We start from the raw sequence: 13,319 nt of genomic DNA, 5'->3' as shown, positions 1-13,319 counted from the left end.
TTCCTCTAGAGTATATTTGATGTCAGGTGCCTTCATGTTGTTTTTGTTGTTTTAAGCAAGGCTGCGGTGAAACCCTTGTATTTTGGTACCAGGGAAAATACTGCTCTTAGCCAAAGCACACATTTTCCTATTCTCCTGCATCAGTTTCCTCACTACGCTTTAGAGATGTTATTCCACTGAGTAATCTGTCAGTTTCATGGAGACATAACGATGAAGTGCAGAAGGCATGAAGTATGAAGAGTCGGTGTTCTGTCTTGGCTCATTTCACGTCTGTCCTAGTTGGGACATGCAGGCATTATTAGGAGCGATGCAGGCCCTCCCTAACTGGCAGCTACTCTTTGCTTACCCATTGCACATCCTTTGGGAGGATTCGTGCTACTGATGACAGCCCCCCCGACAGATGACACTATTAATCGCTGCTTAATTCCACCTGTGTGGAACACTTTGGAGAACTAGCTAATTACTACTTATTAGAGTCTTTCCACCTAATAAGTCCTCAGTTGGAGTTCAGTGATTTCTATAAAAGCAAAAAGTCCTGGAAGACACCTGTTTTGCACTTGAGGGAATTCTTATTAAAGAATAGGAATTGTTGTGCTGTGCAAACAGTAGTCAGTGTTTAGCTACCGCGGTTTATATATTCCTTGAACATAACTGACAGTTTGGCATGCTTTGGGTGGTGGTTCCAACTTTCAGAAGCAAATGGACGCACGCTAGCAAGTTTCATACTGAAGAATGTTTGAGTTTTAGCCTGTCTGTACTGACTCTTCTGTTTAACATTATCTTTGTGCTGCCATTCCACAGGCTGAAGTCCAGACCTTCTTGGCTTTCCATGAATGATTCCTGACCAAAGTCTATTACCAGAAATCTTTAGAATTCTTCTTCTTCTTCTGTGAAGGAAATGAAGTGTTGAAAAGCAAAAGATTGCAGATTAGACTTTAATTCAGTGCTGCTGCTAAACAGCTGTGTCACATTGTTTTATGGATTTCTAACCCCAGTTTTCTTCCCTGTGAAATAGGGGTAGTGAGTTCTCTGTCACACTGGTGTGAAGAACAGATTGAAGTTGCACATGGAATGAGAATACTAAGCCCATTATGAATGATGTACAAAGTGGCAGACACACTCCCAGTTTCAGGGTCCCAGTAGCATTCTCACCTGGTTTTTGTTGATTGGAGACACTTGATTTATGAAAGATGTTTTTAACAACATGTGTTGATGGATACACATCTTCAGGGTTATCTGTGAAGGCAGGTCTTCAGGATATCTCAATATACTCTGGTTTCCCATCAGTGTCTTTCACAGATGGCATCTTGTACGCATAAGCAGTTGATTTTTATCTCTATTAACCACAGATACTTCCACTGGGTGTAACTTTTCATCAGGAAAACTGTCATCCAGGGTAAGTCAAGAAATACTGCTTGCATACAATGTGCCAGGCATACAGATGTACACAACTGAATAAGACTGGATCTTAGGGTATTTATCAAGTCTGCACACTAAGGGGCAGGAGAAGCGTGAGACTCACAACCAGGTCATTGTGTCGCCTGGTCTGATTTGATTACTCCTTGAATCAACCAAATTTTTCTGTGTATCTTTTGACCCAAGTTGTTTTTGAAGGATAAAGGAGTTAATTGCTCTTCCTTGTTCCCCACGCTATGGTGGGTTCCCGTCAAAAAGTCATTAGGAACTGTGCAAAGTCCCCTTAGTATGAAAGCATTGTAGTAAAGCTTTTCTTTTCTTTATTGCAAACAAACGATTCCCAAGGTGGTGAATTTCTCCAGCTTTGTATATGAAATGAGTATTTTTACATGAAAATAGGTCCAATTACTTATCGTAATGTTAATAGTATATTTCTCTAGGGCTTGAAAATTACAAAGAATACTTATATTCTATAATGTCTCTTAACAAACATGAGACCATGGCAACACAGACTCATAAACAATTACTTATTAAGACCCTTGCCAAACGATGGTGACGTCATGTTATGCAAAGTCACTTAAAATGGTGTGTTTTCAGAATCTACATCAGGAAAGAATTGGCATGCATTTCTTATTCAAAGTGTTCATAAACCGGATCGGTATTTCAGTAGTACAGAGAATACCTATTTCTCTGGAAGCCAAGTCAATACTGTAGTTGGTGGTGAAATAGACATTCCACTTAGAAGTGCAGAATCAAGCTAACTGTGACCTTTTGTCATTGTTCTAGAAATTCCCACCTGTGAATAATGCTGTTTAATGTTCAACGATTTGGTCTGGTGATGACAGCATCTCTCAGCTGCTGTATGTCTAAAGACGTCTTTCTCTCACCATTCTTTCTAAGGATCTTTTCACTGGATATTGAATTCTGGTTTGACGTTCACCTTCTTTTCCCCTTTAAAGATGCATTTTCTATTATCCAACTTTGGTAGTTTGGGTGGTCCTACCTTTGAAGGCCACCTGTCTCCTCTCCGGGAGCATGAACGTGCTGTGAAGATTTGTTCATGGTCTCCAAGCAATCGCTTGCTTTGTTCTAATCGCATCTGCACCTTGTAAATCCCCCCCACCCCATGTCTGGAGTTTGCTTGTGTGTCTGTAAACTTCTCAGCCGTTGTCTCTTGCAGTATTCCCAGGCTCACGACTCAGGGTCACTGGCATAAAAGCAAACGTAAAGGTGCACTCTTAGCAATGTGTGTGATCCGTGAGTCCTGTCCAGGTACCGGCTCTGCGACCACAGGCCAGGGCTCGGGGGCTAAAGGGCCCTAGTACGATGGCAGGACAAACAGGAAACGACCTGGCCCTGGGGATGACTTGGAGTTGGATGGAGCCCACACACCTAACGAGGATTAGAGTTCTAAATTAACCAGGGAGCCAGGCACCCTGGCAGCAGCCAGGAGGCACCTTCCCTTCCCCTCTGCACCTTCCCCTGCGCAAGGCTCCATGTCTTCTGTGAACACAAACCAGCAGCCACACAGCTCACCGACCTGCAGGGACGGCCCACCTTGAGGAGAAAGGCACACGGACACTGGCTGAAATGTGGGAAACTCATGCAAAACAGTCTTATTTAGTACAAAGTATCCACATAGGCTGGTCACTTGAAAATTGCAAGATACTGTTAACTTCTGCCTGAGAAGGCCACCTAATATTTTTTGAGTTTTGAGCCCAAGCCGGGCACTTAATATATTTATGACCGCACATCCCTGTGTGTTTGTGTCACATCCCCATCTTTGTACTGGAGGCGATGTTCCCTGTTCCCTATCTGCTCACTCTTCTCCTGGGGTTGCCCTCCGGGGCCGTGACTGGGAAGGCCCCTCCGTCACAAAGAGGCAGCCGAGGGTCAGAGTTACAAGTGACCCTCACTTCACACTCCAGAAAACGTAGTCGTGTCCCTGGCATCATCATCTTTCATCACAGGGAGAGAAACACGTATTCTCAGTTCCGGTAAAAAGGATGTTTGTTGTCCCATCACCACTCTGCTGGTGTAGAACCAACCCACTCGGGTCCAGCCTGGGAGCAGAGGTCCTGCGTTTGAACACCCATAGGTGCGGCACGCAGAACACAAACCTGCCTTAGCCTCACTGTCAGTTTTTATCAAGACTGTTGTCCTTAAACGCATTTAAGATGCCCACTAACTGGGAAGATACTCAGGTGTTTGAACACTGCCTCGAATCCATAGGCGAGGCAGCTTTCCCATCGTGAGGGTTTTTGGTATTCTCAGCGACCTCCCTGAAAACACTGCAAAATGTCATTCTGGAGTGCTTGTTCTTTGCAAGTACTTAGGGAGCCTGTGTGAGGAGCGTTTGTTCTCTGCTGATTTCCTTCCTAACGTGCGCTCGTGTTGACAAGCAGGGTGTCAGCTGGTTCAAGGCTGGGCCTGAGCCGACAAGAATCTGCAAGTTCTCAGCCACAGTGCACGTTCCGCAGCGTGGCCCCATCCCGAGGCCCAGAGGTCCTAAACGCCAGCATCAGGGTATTCTTAGGGTTTTTAAGGCACCTCAGGGATTAAGAATGGAGGTTTTTGGTCCCTCACAACATTTCCTGAGATGATGTCCACCATCTGCCTTGATTTCTTCCCTCCCATCTCAATTTCCCACACTCCCAAGCCCCACTCTCCCAACACCCAGTGAGAATTCACTACCTGAACTCCAGGATGGAGGGTGAGCCACTGCCTGCGTGGTTCCCGGCGCCCTGATGAACGTCTGAGATGCGTGGATCGTGTGGTCGCCTCTGCAGTCCACTCCCTCCTGTTAGCTAAGAGCCGTCACCTGTCTTTCTCTGGCCAGAACGTCCCTGAAGGAATACCTCAAAGTGTATCCCAAGCGTTCAGCAGGGGATGGCGGCTGTGGCAGTGTGGGAGTGGGGTCCAGCGCTGACCGTTTCCCCAGACTTTCCCAGCAGTGGTGACCCAGAGGAACATGGCCCTGACTCCCCCTTGCAGTGTGTAATTTAGTGTGGAAGAAACAGGAAGGAGTCACACGCATAAAGGCACTATTGCAAATTCTTATAAACTCCACAAAGTAGAAAAACAGAGCCTAAGACAGAATGGCAGTGACCGCTCAGTGACCATTCAGGGTGTGTAGGGTCAAGGAGGGGACCTCGGTGCAAAAGCGGCCTTTAAGGTGCCATCAGAAGTCAGTAGACGCTAGCCTGGGCACTTTTGTTGAAAGGAAAGCAGTTAGATCATACAATGCCCGACATTTCCGCTCTTGATATGTCAGAAGGAGGGGACTACAGAAGCCGGTGAAGGGCACTGGCTTGGTGGACGTGGCGAGTCCCACAGCACTCAAACGCGTTCCTCTAAATTAGCTCGTAGCAAAACATCTTCCTGTATGTCTAACTAGTTAGGTAATTTGGACAAGAGAAAATGCAGATCTCAACTGGGTGTTCAGAATATGCCAAATGAATCCGTAGACTCGGTCCATTTCCTTTATGTAAATATGCTAAGCCTCCTCAGCAGTATGTGACACTGGTTAGCAGAACCAGCCGCACATGAGAAGGAGCTCAGATCACCCCTGGTTCATATGGTGGTATTGTGACCCCCCCACCAGTTGGTCCAGATAAGACAACCCCAGGCTTAGAGGCGATGTACAGCTATAGCGGAGTCTCAGGCATCCAAACAAGGTATTTCCTGAGAACGGGGAGAAGGGAATCGCTCGTGGCACCAGGCACCATACGGAGCATGTCGCGGAAGTGCAGGTCGACCTGAAATGCAGCAGAGGCACCAGAAGAAAGATCAGGGCAGATGGTGGGCAAGGGTCTGGTTTTCTGGAGTTGCACAGAACAGCTTAGGACCGCTGGAGACGCTGCAGGGCATCCTGCAGCCTAACGTGGGGACATGGGCCATGACTACAGGTTTGCTGGTCACGTGAGCAAAGACAGTGGCTGTCCCTACAGGGCAGAGAGGAGCCACCCTGGGGTCCAGTCTCTGTGGAGTGTGGCGTGACCAAAAGACCGTAAGTGGGCAAAAAGAGGAGGCGCTTCTAGGCTCCAGATGGTGGACCAAAGCTACATCCTACAGGCAGTGAGGATCCCTCAGCAGTGGACAGTCTCAATTTCTCGTTCAAGAAATGAGGCCTCCGAGAGACAGGGAGGAGAGAACAGGCTGCACAGCCAGCCAGGTGGAGGGCGAGCCCAGAGGCAAGAGCCCCCACAAGCTGCACTGGCATTTCCCCCGGAAGTCCACTTAACCCCGCCATCCCGTGCAGCACTGCCTGAAGTTCCCCGGGGTCATTGTGCTCCCTCACTCTTCAGGTCCCACTCAGAAGACACATTTGCATACAGCTCTGCGTAGGAAGCAGCCATGTGCTTGTACAATTTGGGGCCCCCCGCCCACCCCCAAGTACTTCCCATCCCAAATAACACTTCCTGAACTCAACAGAATTCATTCCTGACCCCCATTGCTCGGAGCAAAATTCCATGGTGACTGTAGCAGTAGGTCCGCAAAACCCCTTGCAATGCACATGACCCGGAGACTGTGATTCCTCTCTCACCCTCTCTCATCAGATTGCTCCCTCCTCGTTAGCCGAGAAATGCTCGTAAGAGGGAGTCAGATTTTGATTCAGGGAAATGAAGAGGGGAGCTAAGAGTGGAGGACCTTGGAAAAGGCGGCACCCCAGGAGAGGAAGTTGCTTTGAGTGGGTGCTCCACGGGATGTCGCAGAGATTGACAGTAATAGGAGGCCAGGAAGAAAGGGGGGAGGAGAAGAGGGGGCTGCCACAGGGCAGGGTGGGGCCTGGAGAAGGAGACTGCCCAGGCACCCACCATCTCCCCTCGTGCTGGCTCCTGCCGTTAAGGCCGCTAACTGCTGGGTGCAGGCGGTGAGGGTGCAGTTAGGCAACCTAGACCTGAGCTACCGGCACCTCCCGGGATGCCCTTGGTCGTCTCATGGTGCACGCCCGCCACCATTGTCCAAGCACTTAGGTGTCCTGGACCACTCAGAGCCTACCCCTTCCTTTGGAAACTCTGCAGAGCTCCCCCGTGGGGAGCACAAAGGCAGCAAGATCAGGAGGTGACTGGTGGTGTCCTGAAGTCTCAGAAAAGGGAGGTGCGTCGCCAAGGTGGTGCTGGGCTTTCTTCTGCAGTCTGTCCGTGGCCAGGCTTCCCCACGGCAGCATTTCTGTTGGAGTCCAGCCCTGCGGCAGCCGGCACCCTGCATCCGCTCGGGTGGGCCGACAGCGTTGGGGCTGCCTCTCCTGAACCCCTTTCCAGAGCACATGCTCGGCTCTGGGCTGGCCAGTGCCCGCATCTGGGGGTCTGAAGGTGACGGCGATGCTGCATTGGACCACTTTTCCAGGAGAACAGCTGGTGGCTCTGTGGCCCAAGGTCATAAAAAGCTCTGTCTCCAGGCCGATGCCTGTGCCGTTACCTTACCCGTGAGTCTCAGAGCAGGTGAACTCACAGAGAGAAACATGTCTCCACATCTCAGCACTGGAGTGGCACGTCGCCCTAAACGTAACCCGGACCAGGCCGTGGCTCAGAGAAAACTGAGAGAAGAAACGTCCCTCTGGGCTAACCAGAGTCAGAATTTTTTCACAAGAATGCCATTATTATCCCCCAAAGTATACACGTACCATCTCAGCAGCTGAGAGAGAAAGAGTTTGCAGTCAGCACTGGAGACTCATTTCCAAACTGACATCATTACAGATTGTTGTAAGAAAGTCCTGCTGCAAAATAAACTTGCATATATCAGATTAATTCTCAAATAAGCCCTGGAGATGGCTGAATCAAATCAGCCATGCTTTAAAAAGTCTACTGTGAGATTTTTTTTTTTTAAATCTTACTACGGTAGAAAATGAGCAATCAGAGAAAGAGCAACATTCATCCCACGGCATATGGAGATCTGAATAAACGTATAAATTATTTCTCCTTCAAGCGTATGACTTCGTCACTAAAGTTGCCTTATTCACTTCAATATAAATCCATTATAAAACAGTTACTAAATAATGCAGATTAATTTGCACCCAGCCATAATGGTATGAATGTTGAGCATAATATGCTTTGTTTTTCAATTCTGAGTATTTTCCATACGCACTGAACAATAGCAAGAACGCTCTCATCCTTTTAAAACTTATTTTGTTGAAATAAATCAACTGTTTCCATAAGAGGTTTCAAAACTGACATCTTTCTTTGATCTCTCAAAAGCCCACACACTTCACCTAACTTTAACTGTGTTTAAATGGCTCTCTGAAGCACCCTGAAAGTCAAAAGCCCCTACATGTCCCCTCTTGGGGGCCCTGAGGAGGATGTATGCAAATCGGTGCCCGTCTTCTATCGCAGCCCAAGTCGCACACCCCAGCTGGTTCCTTCCCTCTTACTTCTTGCATTTATGCACTGCGCTCAGCGGGGCCAGTAGTCCATGGAGCTTAAACGGGGAAAGTGCTCTCCACTGGCAAAATTGGAACGAAAAGGAGAAAATAGAAACTAAGGTGAAAATTGGGGGAAAAGACCGATGTGATTTGGTACATTTCAATCCAAACAGCTTAGAGAAAATGGGATGTGGCTGTCAGTGCCGTCTGCCGTTCTGAATTAAAGGAGAGCATTCCTGTGCTGTGTCCCACTCTTCTGATGGAATTAAAATTATCCATCACGTTGTTCTTCTCGCTTCCATCCTCATTAGGAAGGTTCTCCACAAACCGTCCCTGTGTAGCATTAACAAGCACACCGTTTTCCTCATATATGTTCTGTGCGTGGTGCCCGGGACTTCTGAGTCCATGTGTGCTACACATGCCCTTCAAGTCGTGTCTGTCGCTCCCTCTCTCTGGTGTCAGATCCACTGGGCAGAGGGAGAACAGAGTGGATTTCAAGGAACTGTTCTCTCAGTTACACATGGCTGTGTATGTACTTCTGTCCCATTTCTTCTGTGACACGAGCCTAACACAACCAAGGGAGTAAGAAGCAAGGGGATTTCATCTTGGCCGATGCTGGGGGTCCCCTAAGACCCTCCATCACAGTACATACCCAGAGACGGTCGTGTGTGTGTGAGAACTTGGCTGAAGATGGTGGGGGACATCTGGGGTGTGTGACTTACCCTGGCAGTACAAGAAGACGGGTTCCGATTTGTTGGGTACATCATTCTCAGGGCCCCCAAGAGTGAACACATAGGGGCTTTTTATTTCATGGTGCTTCAGATCACCATTTAAACAAAAGGTGCCCAAGCACCAAAGCAGTTAAACGTGTCTCTGAAATAAAAATTCAAAAAGGAGAGAGAAGACGTGAAGGAAAAACTGGTAACACGTGACAGGGGAATAAAAAGCAGACATAAGTGAGAAATAACTGAGAATGAGAAGGGAGTGAGGGAGAGAGACGGAAAGAGAGAGAGTCAAATGGAGAGACACACAGAGAGGCAGAGAGATGGGGACAGAAATGGAGAGACAGTGATTGACAGACAGATGGATGGACACAGAGATAAACACAGAGACCAAGAAACAGAAGAGGTGGAACATCTGTTAAACTGGTGCCCTGCCAAAATTCAAAATCAATGGAACCAGAAGAAACAGTCAAAGATATCATTCAAGGTAAAACTGAAATGCAGGGAAGTTTAATCTGAAAGTTTGAACATCACAGTGAAACCGAAGGCTGTGTTTATATAGATCAATTCACAAAGAAATAGTCCAGGAAGTCCTTGGTACATTGAGTTATGGAAAAGATTCTATGGATATTCAGGGAGAAAACCTAGAAAGCTGAGATTGCTCTGGGTCAGACATGCAATGCTAGAAGTCAGTGGGGCAATGCATAAGAAGTCCTCAAGGAAGCAGTGCCCATCTGAAGCTTGCAACCAAAACTGAAAATACGTTTAAAGCATACGAATTAGATAAATTCCAGGGATATATGTCCATAAAGAAAGCCAACAAACAGAGGTTGAATTCTCACCAACCACGGGGAACTGTCTCTAAAAGATTCACTGCAACCTCTAAGGGTGTATTTAAGTGTAGAACCATGGTAAAGCCTGAGGAAATGAGGATCACAGAAGAAAATGAATGTTGTCCACCATGGCAAGGTAGAATCACGTTACTAAATTAAAAATCGTACCAGCAAATGCAGTTCAAAGTGAAAATGAAACGTACAACACAACGCCGATTTTTCTCATGTTGAATTCCAAGCTTTGAAAAGGTACTGTTTTTGAATTCATCTCAAGCAAAAGAAATACATGTATATTTAGGTGATGGGCATCACCACTAGAAAAACTAAAAGGCTAACAATTTTTTTCAGAAGTTTGCAGGGAAAACCCAAGAATTCAAATCAAATATACACCCTGTTTCTTCATTTCATAAGAATAATTGCATCAATGGCTCATGATGCCAGTAAACCTAATTTCCACAGACTGTGTGTATTACCTCAAAAGAAGAATGGTACCGTATGCTCTCCATTTTCAAACAAATATATATCTTGCAGAACGTTTCAGTCTATTTCATTTCAGTACAGTAGACATCAGCAATATTAGGCAGATCCCCTATGCAGACTTCTTGGAAAGAGGTCCAAGAATTCCCAGTAACAGCCGCAGGTGAGGTCCCCGACTCAGAAATGTGGTTTCTTTTTGTGGCACAAGACCTGGACACAGGGAACATGAAACGCTTCTGTAGGACATGAGCGAAAGTCCAGGACAGAAAGGGACGCGGTGATGGGCAGAGTCTCGTGGCAAGGACAGGTGGGCACAGGAGCAGGCATGCTGGTGGGTGCGGAGGGCTCCTCGAAGGAGAAGGATCCGAGCAGGGTGTAGTCACTCAGTCCCTCAGTCCATTCTTCGTCTTAACACATGACCCTAACTTCAAAGTCCTGCTCAAGGGACATCCGCTCTCCCGGAAAAGCCCTGCGACGTCTGAGCATGGTGGGCAACCTGTCATCTGCAAGTGGGAAGGAAGCACTCTGAGCCCTAGTTGGTCTCAGCCTGCCAAGGACCCAGGGGCCCAGGTTGCTGGCCAGGACAGCCAAAAAGAGCTGAAGGTTCACTTTTAAATTAAAAGACATTGTATATTTTTTGAGAAGTTTTAGGTTTATAGAAAACTTGAGTCAAACACCAGCAAGTTCCCATAGATGTCCCTCCCCCACCCAGATTCCCTTCTTGGGAACCTCTCCCATTAGTGGGGTGCGTGTGCTGCTGTCCACGAGCCGATGCTACTGGTACTATTAACAAGAGCCTGTAGTTTATATTAGGGCTCATTCTTGGTCTACATATCGTGTGGGTTTTGACAAACCAGAAACGGCATGCCCACCATGCTGGTACCATGCAGACTGCATTCACTCCCCCGAAAATCCTGTGTGCTCCCGTTCATCCCCCAGCCACTGTCCCCCACGCATATTCTACTGTCCCCATAGCTTTGCTTTTCCAGAATGTCACAGAGCCGGAGTCATACACTGTGGAGCTTTTTCACATCACTCTCTTTCACTTAGCAAGATGCTTTTACATTTCTGCAGGTTTTTAAAACAGAAACTAAATATTAGGTTGAGAGACGGAGAACACATCAGGAACCATGTATGTTTTCCCTGACTTGAAAATGGAGCCGGGTGATTTTTCTAACGTGTAACATTAAAGCACTAATTCCTGAAACGGCAGGCACGGATGGTGATTGGTTAACCCCAGCTTCATCTCACGCAGGCATTGTGTACCTCGCAAACACATATTTCTCATGCTTTCGTTCAAGAGTTATCTGTTCATAAAACGCTTGCCTGAAAGAAGCTTACAAACATCCTTATTATCCGTGTTATTACAAATAGTATATCATCTATGCACTGGATTTTATCTGAAGAAGGGAAAATATATACATGCCAGTGAAGTTGGGTCAGAATAAAGAAAATGATGTATTGGGAGGTTTTGTGCACTATATTTTCTGTGCATTAATATTCAAAGAGTTTTTTATTTTCCTTATATTTAATTGTGACATTTATCTGAGTGGTTTTGAACTGTGAGTTTATATTGTCTTACAGAAGTTCACCTCCCTTAATTCAAACTTTCAAATGTGTGTGGACAAAAAGGGCATTCTCCTTGAGTTGAAAATACTTGAGTCCAAAAACATAACCTACTTAAATCCATCTGCAGGTCATTATATTTTGATATCAAATAACTTCCTAATCAGAAGAAGGATTTCTTCCCTCCCGGGTACGACGATAGATAATTAGACCTGCTGGTGTAAAAAACAGAAAAGGCAGTTGAACTTTGCAGGTTTTCATGAGGAGCAGAGTGTCAGCCCATTAGCTGTGAGCTGTTTCATTCTGTATTTCTCAGCCCTGGGTCCAGAAATTTGACTTTGAAGATTAAAAAGCTGGTTGGGGGAAACATAGACCACAGGGGTAGCGTTTACAGTTCTGTGTGTGTGTGTGTGTGTGTGTGTGTGTGTGTCTGTGTATAAGTTCATTTGCCGAAGCTGAAACCAGAGAAATATCACGTGACCATATGACCACCTCTGAGAGATGCAGATCTTCACATTCTGGGCTAGAAATGATGTCTGCTCCTCTGTGGAATACCTTACCCTGAAGCAGTGGCATGATGATGACCTTTTTAGGATACCATTGGAAAATATCCAAACAGAAATTTGAACTTTGCTCGCAAAAAGAATTATGTGGATGCATCCGTAAAACATTTTCGTTTTGCTTACCGGCTCGATGTCACCGCTCGTATGGATGGCAGATAACAAGATACCCTCTGAAGGTGATCAGAAAAATGCCCCGCCCACTTCCTCAGATATGTAAGGGAATTCCTTCCCACTCCCGTAGTCCCTCAGGTGTGAGTGCCTGCAGAGGGGTTGTTCTTTAGGACTATGGTGTGCTAAATGCAAACCTATCACCACGCTGAAGTGCCAGCCCCTATGCATCCCCTTGGGCCCTGGGAAGAGCGCTGAGCCTGGGGGTACCCACTTCCTTGGGAGGACCGCGCCCTTTCCATCTATCTTTTCCATACATCATTACTCAGTTGTCCCCTTGCCTCCGAAGCCCACTGTGGACCCCCCGTGGGAAGCCTGTTGATAGGGGCAGGACTGTGTGTCTGGCAAAGCTCCTGTGTTGACCTCCTCACCGCCAAGGCCTCAGAATAGGAATGAATTTGGAGATGGAGTGTGTCCCAAGGGTGTTAAGGTTAAATGGGGTCATAGGGGGACCCTGATCCCATAGGACTAGTGTCTTTACAGGAAGAGAGGAGGGCATAGACACGCACAGAGGGACGACCCCGTGAGGACACGGAGAAGGCGGTGTCCATGCACCCTGCAGAGAGGCCTCGGGGGGAGACAGCCCTGCCCACACCCGGAGCTCTTTCCCAGCCCCCAGAATTATGGAAAATGAGTACCCCATCTAGTGTTGTTACAGCAGCCCTGGGACACTCATGAACATGCTTATGAAACCTTCCCAGTCACAGCACGTCTGCGAGGCTGAGCATCCCTTCCTACTGACACTAAACTGAGTGCCACTCAGGTACTGTGACCACAGAGCTAAGCTCCATTTCCTACCTGTTGTCATCTGCCTCAGTCACGCTCATTTCTCTAGGACCACCCGGCCCGTCGTCCTGGCCTGACGCAGACCTTTCCCCGTGCACACATGCACAGACCCACCTCCCCTGTCCTGAATTGATTGTCTTGCCGCTGGGTAAGTTGAAGCTTCTCACTCCAGCCTATGCGGCTCACACATCTGCGGGGTCTTAAAATTGGTCAGAGGAACTTGAGAGGGGGCTTCAAAAAAGCCAGATCCTTTGTATGACTCCTTGCCAGTAGTTTGAATCTTATTGTCTCTGCTGAGAGCGTTGAGGTGTCTTTGCTCAGTAATAGATGTTTATGGATTCAGCGTGGATAAAAAGTGGGCTATTTATCTTCGTCCTTTGGCAGACATCTATATATATATATATTTTCCCTGCTCTGCAAATGGGAA

At 47.1% G+C, this 13,319-nt stretch overlaps 1 protein-coding gene across 1 annotated transcript in view; it reads left to right on the top strand.

The window, feature by feature from the left end:
- The window catches only part of PUDP (pseudouridine 5'-phosphatase), a 166,909-nt gene that overhangs the window by 56,487 nt on the left and 97,103 nt on the right, over positions 1–13,319 (top strand). The window lies entirely within an intron of this gene.

Source organism: Manis javanica, chromosome X (assembly GCF_040802235.1).
Source record: "Manis javanica isolate MJ-LG chromosome X, MJ_LKY, whole genome shotgun sequence".
NCBI classification, from domain to species: Eukaryota; Metazoa; Chordata; class Mammalia; order Pholidota; family Manidae; genus Manis; species Manis javanica.
This window is presented reverse-complemented; position numbering and strand designations above follow the sequence as displayed.